Genomic DNA, 19,072 nt, shown 5'->3' with positions numbered 1-19,072 from the left:
AAGAAACAATGCAGCATAACTCACATCATATGTAATCAGAGAACAAGATTGTTTCTCATGTGCTCATCCCTTGTCCAAACACGGTTTCGCTTATTCGAAGGTTTAATCCAACTTGTTGAAATGATAACTTAGGCTAATTCAAACAAAAACTACCAAAAGCAACCACCAATTGACTTATTTCAAGCTACATTATAAAATAAGAAAGCTTTGGAAAATAGCATAAAACACCAAGAGGACCTCACGAAGAAGCAGGTTGATAAAAAAATGATGCAGAGCAAAAGATGAGCCCAAGCAACGCCAGAAAGTTCAAACCTTTGCCAAGAAACAAACATAAATCATTAGAAAATGAATGAAAGATACCAACTTTGATCTTGAAGCCATAAGAAAAATAAATAAATACCCAAATAAGCGACGGTGTAGAAGAGGCCGAGTTCATTGGCTCCTGAGCGAGTGCTAGATTCAGTCGTTAGAAAATGTATGGAAGATATATACCAACTTTGATCAAGAAGCCAAAAGAAAACAAATAAAGAAATGCCCAAACAAGCAATGTTGTAGAAGAGGCCAAGCTCGAAGACTACGAGTGAGTGCTGGATACTGTGCAGCAACGTCATGAAGAACACATGCATGTATTCAATCTGAGTTCTAGTATCATCTTGCTGATCAAAAACCAAAATGGCTGAATATATGCACACATGGACACAATTTAAGTGCTTGGCATGGGGCTATTTGGCAATAGGATTTACACAGGATTTGAGTAGGATTTAGCGCAAATCCTGCCAAACAGGATTTCGAGTCAGCTTAAATCTCACGGCGGAATAAATTCGCCATTAGGACCTTTTTTGCGATAAATCCGGGATTTACTAAATCCTAGAGTTCTGTGGATTTACGATTTAATATTTTCTTTATTGCTGTTGATAAGCAGTTAAATGATAGCACATGTCAATCCTGCTCTTGATAAGCCGTTACATTCCCCTTTCCTTGAGACAAATTTTTGAATTAAAAAATAGAAGTATTTACATTTATTAATTTCACAAGCATCAATAGCTATATCAATTTGCATTTATCGAGTTCTTCAAGCATCAGAATGTTTTGTGATATGTTCGAGACTGATGAGTTGCGGCAGCTTTCACTATAACAGAAATTATTGCATGCGTTGCTAAATGCTAATGCTGTTATTCGGTACTTGACCTGCCCTCGCTGCACCATTGGCCTTCGTCTGATCTGCTCTTTTCTTCTTATATTTCTTCCTTTGTTGTGCCTCTTCTTCATTTGCAAACAGCTGCGAGCAGCTATTTTGCTTTCCATGTCAACTGTCAGAGAGAGAGAGAGAGAAGCAAAGGAGAAGCTGTTGACGACTATTAATGCTTTAATTGGTAAAATGATTCGCATACGTGATGCAAAGGATTGGCAGAGGGAATCCATCAAAGTTGAAACACTATGTTTTGACTTTGATATGAGGATTTGCTCTTACTTAATATATACACATATATTACGTGTACATAAATTTCATGGGCAATTATGTCTTTTATAATAAAATCTCAAAAGCAGAACTCCTAAACAAACAATTTAAATTTACTTTCAAGTATTAATAAGCACTTTTAAAAATATTACTCAAACATATCTCATTATTGAAACTCCATTTTATTGAACGGCTTTTTCTCAACCTCCTTTTCTAAAACTCCTTTTTATGTAAGCATAAACCGAATCAAACGAAGCCTTAGAGAATGAGTGGCGTAGAATCCCCAATCTCTTTCTCTTAAGTCCATCATCCTTCAATGACTTTTGAAATCCATTGATTGGTATAAACCTTGATGCTGTCGTGGTCGCATTGGCATCTAGGGGATCGAATCCTACGATCACATCTAAGAGTGTCACTGCATCTGCCATCGTTCGTGCCATTGGCCCTATGGTTTGCAGCCTCGGCGAGATGGGCACCATCCCTGACCTACTTGTGAGGTCTACTGTGGGCTTGATGCCAACCACTGATCGAGTTCATAATTGCAGGGCAAGTGATGGCACCATCTAAATCTGTACCTAGCGAAATAGTCACTAAATTTGCCGCTACTGCTATGGCTGACCCACTACTACTCCCACATGGACTATCCATTGTAGGGTAGGGATTCCGACCTTGTCCTCCACGTGGGCTCCATCCATGCTTTATGTCTAATGATCGAAAGCTGTCCCACTCACTCATGGTAGCCTTGCCGAGAATGATAGCACCGACTTTGCGGAGTTTTTGGATGACACCAGCATCTTGAGGCACGATAGAGCCGAGAAGGGCAAAGGAGCCTGAGGTTGTATTGAGCTTGTCACGGGTGTTGATATTGTCTTTGACAAGAATCGGGATGCCATGGAGAAGGCTAAGATTGCCGCCAGCATTGCGTTGAAGGTCAGCTTTGACTGCATCATCAACTGCATCAGGGTTGATTTCTAGGACTGCATTCAGGTGGGGGTTTAGAACCCTTGTTTGATCCAAATAGATATTGACTAGTTGGTAGGAATTCAAACTCCCATTCTTGAAGGCCTCTTGTATGTCAGAGATGGTGGCCTCTTCGAAGTAGAAGGGATCTCTGGCGAGCAATCTTTAATGTAACAAAAATAAAAATTTTAAATGATTTAATTCAATGATATACTATTTATTTAAAATTTGTGTATTAGCAAAGAGGAATAGATATTAAAAACTCACAAAAGAATTTAAAAGAGAACAAAGTAAAGTATAAGATTACCAAAACTTGTGGCTTGGCCATAGAAGGCAAAGGTTAGAAATAGAAGAAGGAAACATGAGTATCATCAAGTTTGATGATTCTCACTTCTTCAAGAGAATAAGCTATGATAGAACAAAAAAAAGATTTTGAAATAAATTTCTTTCAATAGAAAGAGTTTAGGGAAAAATGATTAGTTTTTTAATAGTAGCCAAAGTCAAAAGCTAGAAAATGTATTTTTATAAATAGTCAAATGTGCCAGCTATTTTCTTTTTTAAAAAAATATGCTTGGAAGTTCATTGTAGGCTAAATTGCCAACTACTCATTAGAAGTCTAGTACAAATGCAAAGATTCAAATTAGATACTACTTCCGTCCTAGATCGAACCAAGTTCAAAACTTGTTCAAATCTAGCTCAAACCTTATTCAAACTTGTGGAAATACCTTATTTAAACTATATTCAGAACTTGTATCTAGTTCAAATATTATTTAGGCTTCGTTTGGGACAACTTTTTTGTTGCTTTCTAAAACATTTTTTTAGTACAAAAATTTCGTGAATTAGAAATTTTTATAAAAAAAGCCGTTTTAGAAAGCAGCAAAAAAGATGCCCCAAACGAAGCCTTAGTATGATTCAAGCATAGTTCGAATGCATAAAAATGAGTAAAATTCAACAATTATAATACTACATACTTTATAGTATATCCACTAGATTGCATTCCAACATCTATAAAACAACTTTAGGAAAAAAATTTATAAGGTACTTTCAACACTGTAAAATTCATTTGCTATAACTCAACAGGCTTTAAGGTTGCCTATAACACATTATATTGCAAGGTAGATATAAGAAAGTGCATCCAATAATTATAATAAAATAGAAAAAGAAGTTTAGCTATAGCATAACTAATTATATGTTAGATACAACAAAGAGTAATCCAATAATTCTAATACATTAGAATAAGTCAATAGCATTGTTTAAAAAGCTTAAAAAGTAGATACAATGATGTTACAAAATAATTTGGTCTTTTCTTTCTATTTGCCAAAGGTATTACTACACTACATTTATGTAAATATATCTACACTCCCTAATTGTATATGATCATGTAAAAATTAGAGAAGATTTTTCTTTAAATCAATTAGATTTTTTACCACATACACTCCATAACCTTCTTCTAAAATGTAATAAAGTTGACTCAACAGACAATATGTGATAGTAATTTGTAAAAAATTTTGTTAAAATTTTAAATAACTTATCTTATTATAGACTATAGGTGTCAATATTTGCCATGACTAAAAAATCCGACTCGAACCTGAGTCAAAAATTTCAGGTTTAGGTCAACCCGAACTTGAAATCGGTCGGGTTTGGGTCTTGATTTATTACCCATTTTGAATTTTGGGTGAGTTCAGGTTGACCCGGAAACATGAGAGTGACTAGGTTTTGACCCAGAATCCTATAGTTCGAGCTTATTTACGTGATTAATGTAGCCGAAGAAGTGCATGAAATGGAGAAAGGTACCTTCATAGTGAGCGAACTCCCATCGTTGCTTATGATCAAAATGTTGTAACTTCAGATCCGATCGGAAGGGAACGTCGTCCGTGGAGTGAAGTTGAACAACAACAAGGGAGCCGATTGTCGGCGACTCCTACAAACCCTAGAGGGTAGACTCCTTTAAGTGCACGAAATGGACAAAGTTACCTTCACAACGAGCAAATTCCTGTCGTTGCTTCCGATCAAAATGTTGTAACTTCCGATCCGACCGGAACGGAACGTCATCCAAAGAGCAAAGTCGAACAACAACGAAGTCTCGGGTTCGAAGTTACAACAGCGAGCGAAGTCAAACAACAACGAAGTTACCTTCACGAACCTGGTTGGCCCTTGGTAGGTCGGGTTTGGGTCCAAAAACCTGACCCGTTTTTAAAAACGGGTAGGGTTGAATTAGTGCCAGTTCAATTTCAAGTTAATTAGATCCAAACACGGCCTGTGACCTGACTTTGATAGCCCTATGATAGACTTGAATTTTTGAAGAGAAAACTTTCAATATATTGTTCAATAACTCTAATTTCATGAGAAATATATGAAAGAATAAACAATAGCAACAATCCTTGTACATGAATCCTTTTTCATCATTGCAACTTTATTAAGAGTCAAATTCTCATTTAAATCTAATAAAAAAGTCATTTTTCGTTACTTTCTAACTAAGTCTTTTTAGGTATAACTCTACCTTTTTCAACAAATGTTAGATCTAATGCATCTATTCTCCTAACAGGGTCATCAAAAGTCTGATATTTTATTTGACCAAAATCATCTAAGTGGACTTTCTATAAACTTATCTGCCACTTGAGCTAGCTACTCCATCTTTTTTCATGTATATACTCAGTTTGAATTCTATCTCTAAATGTAAAGTCACTCATCCACCTGAGCATCCTCATATACGCAATACTTAACTTAATTTTGTGCTTCTTTGTTAATACCCAACATTTTGTGTCATTAAGCACTATAGGTCCCATCACCATCTTATATAATCCTCTTGAAGTTTTAGGGTACTTTTCTATTACACAATAGGCCTAAATACATTCCTCTACTTCAACCATTAAACTTGAATTCTACTAATAATATCCCCATCTATTTCCACATTGTTTTGGATAATGAACCCGAGATATCTAAAATATGCACTCTTTTTAATGACTTGATCACCCAATGTCACAGTCCCACAATTAGATCTATTACTACAAAAAATTACACTCCATGCATTTGGTTTTAGATCTACCCAAATAAAAATCTTTAGGCTCTAAAGTTGACCTCCAAAATACAAGTTTTTAATCAACACCCACTCTAATCTTCTCAACAAGTAGAATTTCATCAACACAAAAGCATACATGCACTAAGCTACATCCTCTTATAAATGTACAATAAGAACATCAATAAGCCACAGGAAAAGCATGAGAGTAAAAGTAATTTATCAACCTGATGCCCATCCTTCTTAGACAAAAATTCCTTGCTGAACTGAAATCGGTCACTTGGCTACATACTGCAAAGATTACAAGAAGAAGAAGAAGGAAGACATGAATGGCAGTAGCCATGGATTCCCTTCAAGGGGTGAATATAATAGCCCTACAAGGAGAAATAAAGGTATTTGATAGCTCCTTTTATAGCACAAACAGACCATTTCGGCATAGCTGATCGGTTTGTAAACTCACTTGAAATTTCTCTTCTTGCTGTTGTTGTCTTCCTATTTGAACTTTCTTCCAGCTGGTATTCATTGTTCTTATCCAGCTTTAGTTTGAAGTTTTTTATTTCTTATATTTTTTATCGTTTTCTTTGTTGAACTGTATTTTATCCTTATAAAAATTAAATAATGGAAATAGAATAATAATCAAGCTCCTTATAAAAATTCAATGATGGAAATAGAATAATAATTATTATTATTAGATATCAACAACAATAATAACAATGTGAAACTTTTATCCCACTAGATACATACCATCATAAAATAAGTTTCTGACTAGATACCTATACCATATACATTTCTTAAATTTTTAAATTGCGGTGAAATTTCACCGGAAATCCAATCAAAAAACCGTTGGTAATCCATTAAAAATATTTTTCCAGAAATTCTGACGAATTTATTTTCTCTGAAAATTTTAATGGAAATTAGCATTTTTCTTGTAGTGTTAATTGTTATCAAGATAGTGTTGCCCTGTTCTTTTGGTTGGTAAGGCCATAGTTGGATAATGATGGTCAGAAGGATCGTATTTGGCTAGCGACGGAGGTGGGAAGGATTGCAGTTGGGTGATGGTGGTTGGAGGGACCGTAGTCGGCAAACGACAGTGATCGGAAGGATCGTAGTCGGCAGATGACAATAGTCGAAAGGACCATAGTTGGTGGGAGACAATGGAGGTTAGGAAGGCTCGTCAATGGCTTCCAGATGGAGGTCTGATGACAATTGTTTGAAGGACATTCAATAGCAGCGGCCTGATGGTGCGGATTTGTCGATGATGATGCCGGGGTGGAATTCCAGGAATCTTCAAGCTCCAAAGATTTTCTCTCTTCCTCCTCTTTCATGTGAAGAATGTATGACTATTTATAAATTTTTTCGAGTGGCATGCCTAATAAATATAGAAAAGATCTAGGACAAGCTATGATTGTTTAATCAAATGGCTCAAAGGGATTCCCATGATCATGGATCATTTATCAAGCATTTACATGCCTTAGAGATGTTAGAATTGTGTGATATTAGGCTTGTTGTCTTAGTCTCGTAGAGCCGCTTGATTTGACTATAAGCATGTTATATTTGGATATCATTTGATCTTCCAATAATGCTCTGAAACTTTCAAGTTGGCTCCCGTCCTTCGATTTGGGCTCAATTTAGCTTGGATTGGATTGAATTTGGTGCCATCGGATTCGTCTCCTTGAGATGTTCAATTTGACTATAATCGGAGTTTGGATGATCCAAATTTTTTTTCTACAGTTTTTAATTTAGATTTGCATCGAAATTCATACCCGTCCAAGAGGAAGTTTTGTGACATATCAATTAAAATTTAGTTTTTAACTAGTAAAATTTGGCTTCTCCTCCAGATGACTCTCCAAGAACTGTGATGTGTTCTTTTTCGAGTAGTTGCGAGCAAGAATGGAAACGTTAGTAAAGAAACAAATGCTAATGGGAGGCCGGACGCAAATTAAAGATAGATTGCATGTATTAGGAATAGGTTTTATAAATATTTAAATTAGATTTAGGTAATCTTTTTTAATGAATTGGCATTATTAGGGTGGCCAAATAAGGAGAAATTTTGTGCGGAAGCCGGACGCGGAATGTCGTCCGGAGACTAACTAGAATGCACCACGAGCCGCGGTACCAAGCAGTACCCAGCCGTGGTATCGAGCGAATGGATGACGTGGCATATTATGATTGGTCTCTGAACGACGTTCAGCGTCATCAAGGAATAATTAATCCCAAATAAGAGCCATATCTGCCCTACAGTCGCTCCATTTCTAACTAAGACCCTTTCGCATCAGTCTGATAAGCGAATAATATTTTTAAAATTTAATTTCTGATGTGATAATTATTTCATAAAAAAATTATGTTGAAGTAATTTTAATACCAAAAATTATTTTTATTATTTACATAGAAATTAACGTTAAGTGATATTTGCATTCGTGCATGGTTATACATTATATGAAGCTTTCCACTCACATGCAATTTTTTGTCTGATATGTGAGCAAAAATCTCCTTGTTCCAGCACGAATCTTGAGACATATTTAAAGTTAGCAACTTTCGAAGTTAGGACCATCTAAACTCCAATTTCAACAGATTTATAGTCAAAATGAACATTTCAAGAAGATGAACCCAACGACACTAAAATCCGTCCAATATGGGCCCAAATAAAGGGAAAAGCATAATTGGAAGCTTCAAAACATTAATTTGATGACTATATGATATTCAGATATGACATGCTTACTGACAAATTGAGTGGCTCGATGAGACAAACCCATTGAGCCTAAGAATTCTTAATTATGGCATTATTTGGGCACATAAACGCTTGACTAATGCTCTATTATTGAGGGGATAGATATGGGCTTTCCGATGAAGCACTCTGAATTTGTCATAAATCTTCTTCATATTTATGAGACAATCTACTTTCAAAAATCAAGAAAAATGTAGGGGTGTCAAAAGTTGACATGACCCGAAAAAATCCAGGTTTGAGTCAAACCATTTGTAAAACGGGTCAGGTTTGAGTTTGAATTTTGGACCCGTTTGAAAATCAATTCGGGTTCGAGTTAACCTGAAAACCCAAAGTTGTCTCGGGTGACCCAGATCCCCGTATCATGACTCAATCCTGGATCCTACTGCGGACTCAAGTCCAGCACTCGCTCCTGCCTCATGGCTGCACTACCAGCCAACCCAGCTCTGCACTTACCTCGTCGATCTACATGCAACGGCAATCCATCAAGTAACAATCTCCTCCCAAGAATTGCCTCCTTGGCCTGATTATAAGTCACCAGTTGTGAAGTAGTCATGATCATCACCCTATTTACTGTAAGCGCCAACGAACTGAGGCTTCAAGTATCCTAGAGTTTTACCCGAGCATTAATGCCGACAAACTTCCATCAACCACTGCCCGTTCATTAACCACCGCTCTTTTGCCGGCCCCGCTAACCATCGCCAGGTCATAGGCCTTCTGCCAATCACCATTAGACCACCGCTCGTCAGACCTCTGCCCATCCATGATCACCATCATACCTTTACCCGATTGTTATCAACTATGGTTCGTTCGACCACCATCGCCAGCCGATATTGCCTGTTGACTACGGTTCATTCAACCTCCATCACCCGTTGACTATGGTTCTTCTGCCTACCGCCGCCCGCCGAAAATCGTCCCTCTAACCACCATCATTCGCTGACTAGGTCCCTCCGACCTCTGTCGCCCGCCGACTACATTCCCTCTGACTACTGTCCCCTATCAACTACTGTCCCTCCTACCTCCTTCGCCTACTGACTACGGTCCCTCCGACCTCTGTCATCCGCCAACTATGGTCCCTCCGACCACCGTCGCCCGACTATGGACCTACCAACTGAACGAATAGGCCACCACTAACTTGATAACAACTCTCATGTCATTGGATTCTTCAAACTCCAACCATGTAATGTACCCGTTATGATGTATATTTGCTATATTGTGCCAATGCCTTTACCCGAGGAAGAGCCTCCTTTTTAGTCAACCACAAACACTAGTGGATTCTTCTCAACTTGGCAAAACCCCATGATTTTTTCCCTTTTAGGATTTTCTACGTCAAAATTTTTGTCTCTTATGGATGCTTCACTCCTCTCTCTTTTATCTGTATGTGTACTTGATCTTCATTCAAAACTAAGACATTAAAATTCATATCTCTCTACCGTCGCAAATGTTCCAGCATGCAATATCTTTTCTTTTCTTTTTATCTGATAAGATCATTAAAAAAATGAGATGTGTAGATGGCGATAACTTGCTAAACTGAGGTTGTAAGGGAGATTAAAAGCATTAGAGGTTTATGGGGAGCTATGGAAGGGATAATACAAAGTAGAAGAAACTTGCTCAATAAAGAGGTAAAGAGAGACCAACAACGACATAATGCAGAGAAACAGTGCTCAACACATAATAAGTTTCAAAGTTGTTCGATTAATAACCCACATCTATTATGCTATTATGTACGTTATATTATTTAAATCACAATTAGAAGTGTGAGGAAAAAGAAGCAAGGAGAAGAGCTAACTCTTGAAAAAAGGGTCCATCCTAACCCGACCCGAATAGGCAAATGGGTCGAAAACTCGGACCCGGACCCATCCCGTCGAGTTGCCGGGTTGACCCGATCCAACACGGGACCCGAGCTCGGATGCAGGGCGCGCAGGCTGGCGGACGCAAGGCGCGCGGCAGAATAGGGCGCGCGGCGGGTGCACGGATGAGGGCGAGCATGCGAGGGCAGGGCGGGCACGTGTGTGCGGGAAGGGCAGGCACTGGCAGCATTGGCGGCCTCACGAGCTGAGTAGCGCGGGCGCGAATCTTGAGCGGGCAGCGGCAGCTGTACGACGCGGGTGGCCTCGGGCAGGGCGCGGGCATTATTGGCGGCCTCGCAAGCAGTCGCGGGCAGGCGCGGGTAGCCGGGGCAGCCTCAGGCAGCTCATTCTAAGCGGGTTTCCGGGTTGACCCGCCAACCTGTCGGGTCAACCCGAACCCGACCCATTTTTTCAAACAGTTCGAATCCGGGAACCTGACCCATTTTAAAATCGGGTCGGGTCTAACCCGGATTTTCCGGGTCGGGTTTGAGTCGGATTTTCGTGTCGTGTCAAATATTGACACCCCTACGTTCAAGCAATTCTAAAATTTTAAAGGCATTTGATTTATTTTCCTATATTAAATAATTGAAACAAGGCTTATTTTAGTTATGAAAAATGGGAGGTTGAGGCTTCATTTAGGACGACTTTCTTGCTGATTCTCAAACAGCTTTCTAGTACAAAAAAAAACTAATTTTTGTACTAAAAAGTCATTTTAAGAAGTAGGAAGAAAGTCATCCCAAACAAAGCCGAAATCTAAAAAAACTAAGGAAATTTGTGGATGTTTAAAAAGGTGACTTAAGCCTATATAATTATTATAATGGTTTAGCGACCCACCCAAGATTAGTTTGATCATTTCACAGAGGGTTAGTTTTTGGCCATAAATATGAAACCTCTAAAAATGATGAGAGACAATTCAATGAAAATTATAGAAGATACCTAGCAAGTTAAGGAAAATCAATCCCAAGAATTAATAATGTTATTAGAGTTATTTTAAATTGGTTTAAAAAATTCAAAAATAATAAAAACCACTATTTTTAAAATTATTATGCATAACCCTAATTTTACTCATTTGACCCATTTGTTATGTAGATTGTATAATTTATTTTATCAACATGACCTATTTAATCAAAATACATATCATTAAACATAAGAACGACTTGTTTATCCTAAAGGACCTAAACCCATCTACTTAATCCAAACCAATGATTATGGAACAATTATTATGTCCTCCGACCGGACGTAGAGGAACGTCCGGTCAGAGGCAAATTCCCGCCAAAAAATGATTTGTACCGAGTAAATACCGAGCAATACCAAACAATAACGAAGAATACCATCTTTTGAAGACCCAATACCGAGTTATACCGGACTTTACCGAGCAAATACCGAGTTATACCAAAGTTGTACAGAGTTTTTCTGGGAAAAACTCGGTACAACTCGGTACAGCTCTGTATAACTCGGTATTGGTCTTCAGAGCACGGTATTCTTCATTATTATCAAATAATACCTAGTTGTACCGAGCAAATACATAGTTTTTTGACGGGAAATTGCCTCCGACCGGACGTTCCTCTACGTCCTTGCACCGGACTTAATAAAAGTTCATGATTATAAGGTTAATTTATGGCCATTAGGTCAACCCAAATCACACTCAAAATTATTCGGATAAAGATATCTAACCTGAAATTGACTCAAATAAAACCACATGGCGGCTGTTTATTGGTTACCTGATGTATCTCTACATTAGGTAACCTGACCCAATAAAAATTCCTATTCTTGAGACCTTTATGGCTTCTATTTTGTTTTTTGGGCTACATTGGGGTTGTAGCTTATCATTCTGATTAGATTTGACTTCATTCTCTCTTTATTGTGGATTGAAAAATTCACGGCAGTATAGTCATAAAAAGTTTAATATCTTAGTTTTGAATAAAGATCCAGCGCATATACATATAAAAAGAGAGGGGTGAGAGAGTAATAAGAGGCACCATAATTTTATTTTGATAACTTTGAAAAAGGATAAAATTCACGGGACATAGCCCAATTGAAATGAATCCAATAGTATTTGTAGTTAACTACATTGTATATTATATGATGGAAGTTAGAAAACTGTAGTAATATGAGAGTTGTTCTCAACCGAGTGTATAATAAGAAGTGGACTTTTTGGTAACTAGTTATACATAAGCGATTGCGATGATCGAAGAAGAATATGTAATATGACCAACGGTTGCGATGGAATAAGTGATCTCAACCGTTGGTTGTAGCCACTTCTTCTTAATATGCATCACAATCGCTTATGTATAACTAAATACCACTTCTTTATGATTATGGTAGATGGATATATATATTACATAATCGTATATTCAATATGACAATGTACGAACTTGAATTAAAGCTCACCTCAAATTGCTACTGGCCTTGTTAAGGGTTTTCTTCAACCGTGGAGTTTAATATTTGAGGCTCTACATGAATATATTTTTATGCTTCATTATTAGGGATGTCAAAGTGGATTTTTGGGTCGGATTTAGGTCCGACCCGAACATGATCTGTCATCAACCATCTCGACCTGAACCCAATCCGATTAGGGAAATGGGTCACATAACCAAGTCCGCATCTGACCCGGTTAGAATCGGGTACGACCCAACACGACTCGCTGACCCGGGCAAGGATGACCATGAGCATGATGAGCAGGCATGCGGGCACGACCAGCAGGCGAGGGTGAGCGGGTGCGGGTAAGGGGGGCGTGCGTGTAGGCGAGTGCGTGCGGGTGACCACTAGCGCGACAAGCGGCGATTCTGTGAGGCGGGGAGCGTGAGTGCACTGTGCATGATTGATGTCATTTTGGGTTTTTAGATTGAACCAAACCGGGCCTGAATTTGCAATTTGGTAAATATTTGAAATCAAACCAAGCCGATCTTAAAAATGGTTTAACCCGAATCTAAAATTTTCTGATCAGATTTCGGGTCATGTTAAATATTAACACCCTATTCTTTACTCAAAGTACAAGAAAATTGAAAACTAAAATACTAAAATTAAAGCTCTTTGATTCTCCCCCCGAAAGTAGGGGTGTCAATTTCGGGCCATGGGTTGGGTACGGGTCGAACCAGGAACTGACCCGGGTTCAATCAGGTCAACCCTAACCTAACCCGGGTAGGCAAACGGGTAAATTTGGAAAATTAAAAATTTAAATTCTTAAGTATTTAATAGTACATAATTTGCAAAATCTCTCGAATAAAGTAGTTACAAGAAACAACTAATCTTTTTCTTTAAAATTAGTACTAACAGATAAGTTAAATTACTATGAATCACTGAAGCACTTGACTACTTATAAAGAACTATTAGGTTTTAGGATTAAAGTGAATTAAATAATTAGATTAATTCTAAATCACATAAAAAGTTAGTAAATAGGAAATTATAAAACATATAATAAACTTTATATTAGTATACAAAGTGGAGGCAATAAACATGTATTCAAAATTTACATAAGTTATTTAGTGGATAAAATAAAAGGTTAAAGTGAAAATGATTAAAAAAAGGCTAAGTATTGATATTAAAAATATATACTTGTAATGTCTAACACCCCTTAAAAATAAATGGAGGCAAAAGATATAAGTTACTTAGCTAAATAAATAAAAAATAAAAAAATTTAAAAAGCTAAATCCTTCATATCAAAAGTTGGTACCTACAAAATTTTGCCCCACTTCTATATTACTTAGGAAAATTACTAGAATCATAATACTTTTAAAAAAAAAATTATAGGCAGATTTAAGGGTTAACTAAATGTGTAATTCCACTAGTTTGAAAATTTCAATAAACTTTAGTAAGTTTGTCAACATTATTCACCTACGTGCTTAGAGTTTGATTTAGAAAAAATATTAATTAAAAATGAATGAATAAAATGTTATAAATTATTTAATTAAAAAAATCAACTTATATACATGGTTATTAATACCTGACCGGACCGGCCGGTTGAACCGCGAACCGGCCGAGCGGCCATTTCGATCCACACAGGGAACCAGGGAACCAGGGAACCAGGATAGCATAAAACTGCTTAAAAATTGGGTGAATCGGTGGTCGAACCTGTGAACAGACACCAATTTCTCAAAACCGTGCGGTTAAAGAATAATGAAATTTGGACGGTTCGTTTTCGATTAAGCGGTTCAGATGAACTAAAAAACCCCTAAATTCATTCTTATTCAATTATTCTGACATCCCCAATCTCCTAGAGAGATTATTCTGTACAGACACCAAACAGAAGAACCGTGTGGTTTACGTTTAGGTACCGTGAGTACCGCTCGGTACTAAGCTCGATACCGAACGTGACGCATTTTCATTGGGGTCTGGACTCCGCACAGAATAAATTTTCCAATCTCCTAAGCCACTCGCTCCTTCCTCTTCGTTCGAAGCTCCCTCCCGTTCGACCGTTCCTCCCATTTTCATTCGCAAGCTCGACGAGGGAAGCGTGACGAAGCTCCTCCCATGTTCTTCTCCTGATCCTTCCTCTTCGCTTGGTAGCCCGCAGCCCCCTCTTTGAACCTCCGTCGCCTATTATGGTCCTTCCGACCTCCATCACTAGATAACGATCTTTCTAACCCTGGTCTCATGCCTACTACGGTTTTTTAGACCCCTGTCTCCTGCCGACTACGGTCCTTCTGACCTCTATCACCTATTATGGTCCTTTCGACCTCCATCACCAGACAACGGTCTTTCTGACCCTAGTCTCCAGCCTACTACGATCTTTTGGACCCTTGTCTCCTTCTGATTATGGTCCTTCTGACCTTCATCACCAGACAACGGTCTTTCTGACCCCGGTTTCATGCCTACTACGGTCTTTAGGACCCTTGTTTCGTGCTGACTACGACCCTTCCAACAAAACAAACATGTCTATGTTGATTATTGTAACTCCCACAATGTAATGCGCTCTATATGATGTACATTTGTAACATCAAACCAAGGCCTTCACCCTAAGAAGGGACTTACTTGTAATCGACTGCAAATACTAGTGGATTTATTCAAACTTGGCCAGGCCCCGTGGTTTTTTCCCCTTTTCAGGGGTTTCCACGTAAAAACTATAGTGTCTCATATGAACGCTACACACCCTCTCTCTTATCTTCTTGTGTGTTAGATCTTCGTACAATGCTAAGACGTTAAACTATATATTTCTATACCGCCGCGAATACTCCATGACGCAACACTTATAATACCCTAAGCAAAGCACAAAAGCAAAAAATAAAGAAAAAAGTTCATCACAACTAACAAAATAGTTGCTACTCTAAAAAAATAACTATAACATACAAAATTCTCAAAATAATAGGTTTAAAAATAAAAAAGAGCTCAAATTGAGTACATATATTTGGAGTGACAAAAAAATAGAAATCGTATGGCTATAATTTTCTATCTAAACTACGAGCTTATTAAATTTAAATGTTGCAAGATACTCAAAGAAAATAGATATCGAAGCTTTATACTTCCATTTGACACTTATTAATGGATTTTTCATAAGATTCTATTTTAAGTGAGAATTCTTTCATGTTACTAGTTATCAGAATTTTTAAGAGCTATCAATAATTAGGCATTTCTTCAATTGACGCTCATCCCAAAATGTGAAACCTGAAACACAATCCCATTCCTATGTGACATGCAAATCTCAATGATAGTCGTGACTAAGGCTTCGTTTGGGATGGTTTTTTCATTGCTTTCTAAAACGGAGTTTTAGTACAAAAATAAAAAAAATTGTATTAAAACTTCGTTTTAGAAAGCAATAAAAAAGCCGTCCCAAACGAAGCGTAAGTAAAATTAAATGATTTAGCATCTTAATAGTTATCAATTTGCAAATTAAGTTGAAGATAGTGATGGGTAGTAGAAGAGAAACTTTGTAGTTCACAAATCATTTAAACAGTTAAAAAGCCAATGCCATGGGTTGCTCACAAACGCAACAAGGCTAGGTGTTTTCTAATAATCTCACATTCTCTAGGAGATTCTAAGGAAACTTATATGTTTAATCTCAAATAAATAAATTTGCAAGAATATTAAGATTATGCAAAACAAGATAATGATGTTTTGGCAAGGGATGACCTGATCTACGACCTCGGATTAGGCGCATGGAGAAATTTATGCAAGGATCTTGGAAAAGGGATTAATTTTGCATCGGGCTGAGAGAGTTTCTCATGGAAGCTCTCTATATGGAGCTCAGGCAGATGAAGCAGTACGGAGCTAGGACAGGGGATGACCTGATCTAGGACCTACAAGGGATAACTTCCAGACCTTGGATTTGACGACTGAGGTGGATTGATTTTGCATTGGGATGATCGAGCGGGTCGATCATGGATGCTCGCTGAATGGAGCTTGGGCCAATGAAGCAGTATGAATCTAGGGTAAGGGACAACCTAATAATCTACAACATGCTTTCCGCAATATGAAGTAGTTCTGAACACCGGTTAAAATTAAACGGGTGCCTAAATATGTTTATGGCGCCAATTTGCAAACTGCCGCGATAAATTGCTGTCTAAAACTCGTGTTTTTTTGTAGTGAAATACTAGTTAGTAGACCCAAACTAGTTTGAGTATTAAAATATAAGAAGTAGGCTTATAATACATTTTTGTATTCATGAAGGACCAAGGAAGACATGACATTTGGAGTGCAAAAACTTAATATGGATTGATTATCAAGTATATACATTCTACATCAATTAATACATTCTAATAATTTATGAGATAAAATTTTAGGTAATGATATAATTTATTTAATTAAAGGTGTTAAGACTTATCCTAAACTAATTAAAATTTTTGGATCACTTAAATTTTTAAAAAATTAAATTTATAAAATTTAAGTTTTATAAAAAAAAAAAAAAACCTAGACAACTTAAGTTCCTTATTTTGAATAATATTATTTTCCTTACCAACCTCATTAGAAAATATTGAATATAGTAAAAAAATAATGTAATACTAAAAATTAAATTTTTAGTAAAAAGAAATAAACTCAAAAATATTACAAAAATCATTCATAAGCATGAAAGTAGGAAAATATATGTGCCAAACTAAAAATAAAGAAAAATTAGGAATACCAAAGTAAAGGGAAAAAAAAAGCTCTAATACAAACTCTAATATCTTTCTTTGATGTAATAAAACAATTTAAGTAAGCTTGCACATATAATAAGCTCCACTTGGCATGACTCAACACTTCAAAGGAAACTAAAACAAGCTATACATATACTACAATAGCAATTAGAACCAATTCAAATAGATTAACTCATTGATGGGCACTACATATATAGTTCATTATAATGGGGAGAGGATACTTCTATTATTATTTTTTTTTAATAAAAAATACTATTTAGAGAAAATGTCAATATTTTTTTAAAGAATTGTTCAAATTACATGAGGATAAATAACTTAAAGAATTAGCATGAACCGAGCTTATTGTAACACCTACTGTCTTCTAGTTATTTATAGCATGTAATAATAATCAATTAAAAATGATGAATGATGTGTAAGTAATAGTAAATAATGATAAGATATCTAATGTAACTCAGTTCCATTAACACAATAAGGATGAAAGTAGGTGGAAAATGACCTATTCTTTTAGGATTATTAGCATGGATTAGTCATGGAATATTATTATTGGGATTGTATTAATGTGTCTTTCTCCTGATATTAAATAATAATTAGTCAAATCCTTCTCTTAAAATTATTGCTCGTGCGACTCTCAAAGAGTGATATTTTATCTTGCAATATTATGAGTTCGTTTATCTTCAAAGGCTTAATATTTGAAAGAAGTGTGTTAAAAATGCAATGAAGAATCATCATCTATAACCCCACTAGGATGTCTCCTTTGATCCTCCAATTATATTGGTCGGAGCTTGAGACACCCTTGTCAAAAGGAGCAATGACTTTGCTAGTTGCATCTCCAAATGATCAGCTTTGCAGTTTTTGGCAAGCAAGCTGCTCATTGCAACACTCTTATCATTGAAAATTCCACCCTCAATGGAAATTTGGTAAAAAAATTGACTCCTCAATACCATTAGTTTATTCCCTTTGGAAAAGCCACGTCTAGGAACTAATTTTCCTAACCTTCCATTAAAGTTTTTCTAGGCACATAGAGACCTAGCCTTAGATTGTCTGATCTAAGATATGCCCTTGCCATATAACAGTATACTCAATATAAGAACAACCCTTAGAGTTGTTTGTAGAAGTTTACTTGAGGCAATGGACCAAAGGAAAGATAGGCTAAACCATGGTGGTAGACTAAGTCCTAAGGTTTTCCTTATGCCTTTTAAATTAGGTTTATGATATGTAGGGGGATTTAGGACATGGATCCAATTGGAAGTACTAGGAGAATGTTAGGAGAGTTATTTTATGATTTTTGGGGTTGAGATCTAAAGTCTTAGGGTTGTGTATGGGAAGCTTGATCAAGACTATGTAAAAGTTCCATTTAGGCTAATTTAGACTAGTCTTGAAATATTGAATTGAATGAGTGTCCTTATAGTATATGTAGAGGGTTAAAAGGCTTAAAAGTTTTAAAGAATTGGTTGCATGTTAAATTTAGAGTTTTTTTTTTTTTTTTTGAAATCGAAGGGTCTTTGAGGGTGATGGAGCGGAAGGGATAAAAATTGTGTTACAAGAAGATTTAGTGTGAATGATTGCATGTAGATGAGGGTATGACTTATATGATGGCTATAGGGGTAATGGAAAGGTTAGGCATGAGTGAGATGTTGGGAAATATGTTGATATAATTGTAGGAGAAAGAAGAATTAAGAGATCTAAGTAATTACCTTTGGGGACAACTAAGTCTTCCACCATAAGAAACCATAGGTTGGGGGCAACCAAGCACACAATCCCAAGAAAATAACTAGTTTTTTTATCAAATACATATTCTACTTTTATCATGAATACCTGCAAGATTTAAGTTATTACATAAAGCATTATAATTTAAAATTAAAAAAAATAAAATGGAGCGTAATATAAAATCTACAAACAAATAAGAAAATGAAGTGACACCAATCCATAATTCTCCCTCAACATGGGGTGGTAGAAATCTACTCATTCCATAACCATCTAATGCTAATTAAAAATGTG

General features: G+C 36.6%; 1 pseudogene; it reads right to left on the bottom strand.

The window, feature by feature from the left end:
* Positions 1–238: 238 nt before the first annotated feature.
* The window catches only part of LOC110104463, a 24,203-nt pseudogene continuing 5,369 nt past the window's right edge, over positions 239–19,072 (bottom strand).

This window comes from Dendrobium catenatum, unplaced genomic scaffold (genome assembly GCF_001605985.2).
Source record: "Dendrobium catenatum unplaced genomic scaffold, ASM160598v2 fragScaff_scaffold_80, whole genome shotgun sequence".
Classification (NCBI taxonomy): domain Eukaryota; kingdom Viridiplantae; phylum Streptophyta; class Magnoliopsida; order Asparagales; family Orchidaceae; genus Dendrobium; species Dendrobium catenatum.
The sequence above is the reverse complement of the archived record's forward strand: the minus strand, read 5'-3'. Positions and strand labels throughout refer to the sequence as shown.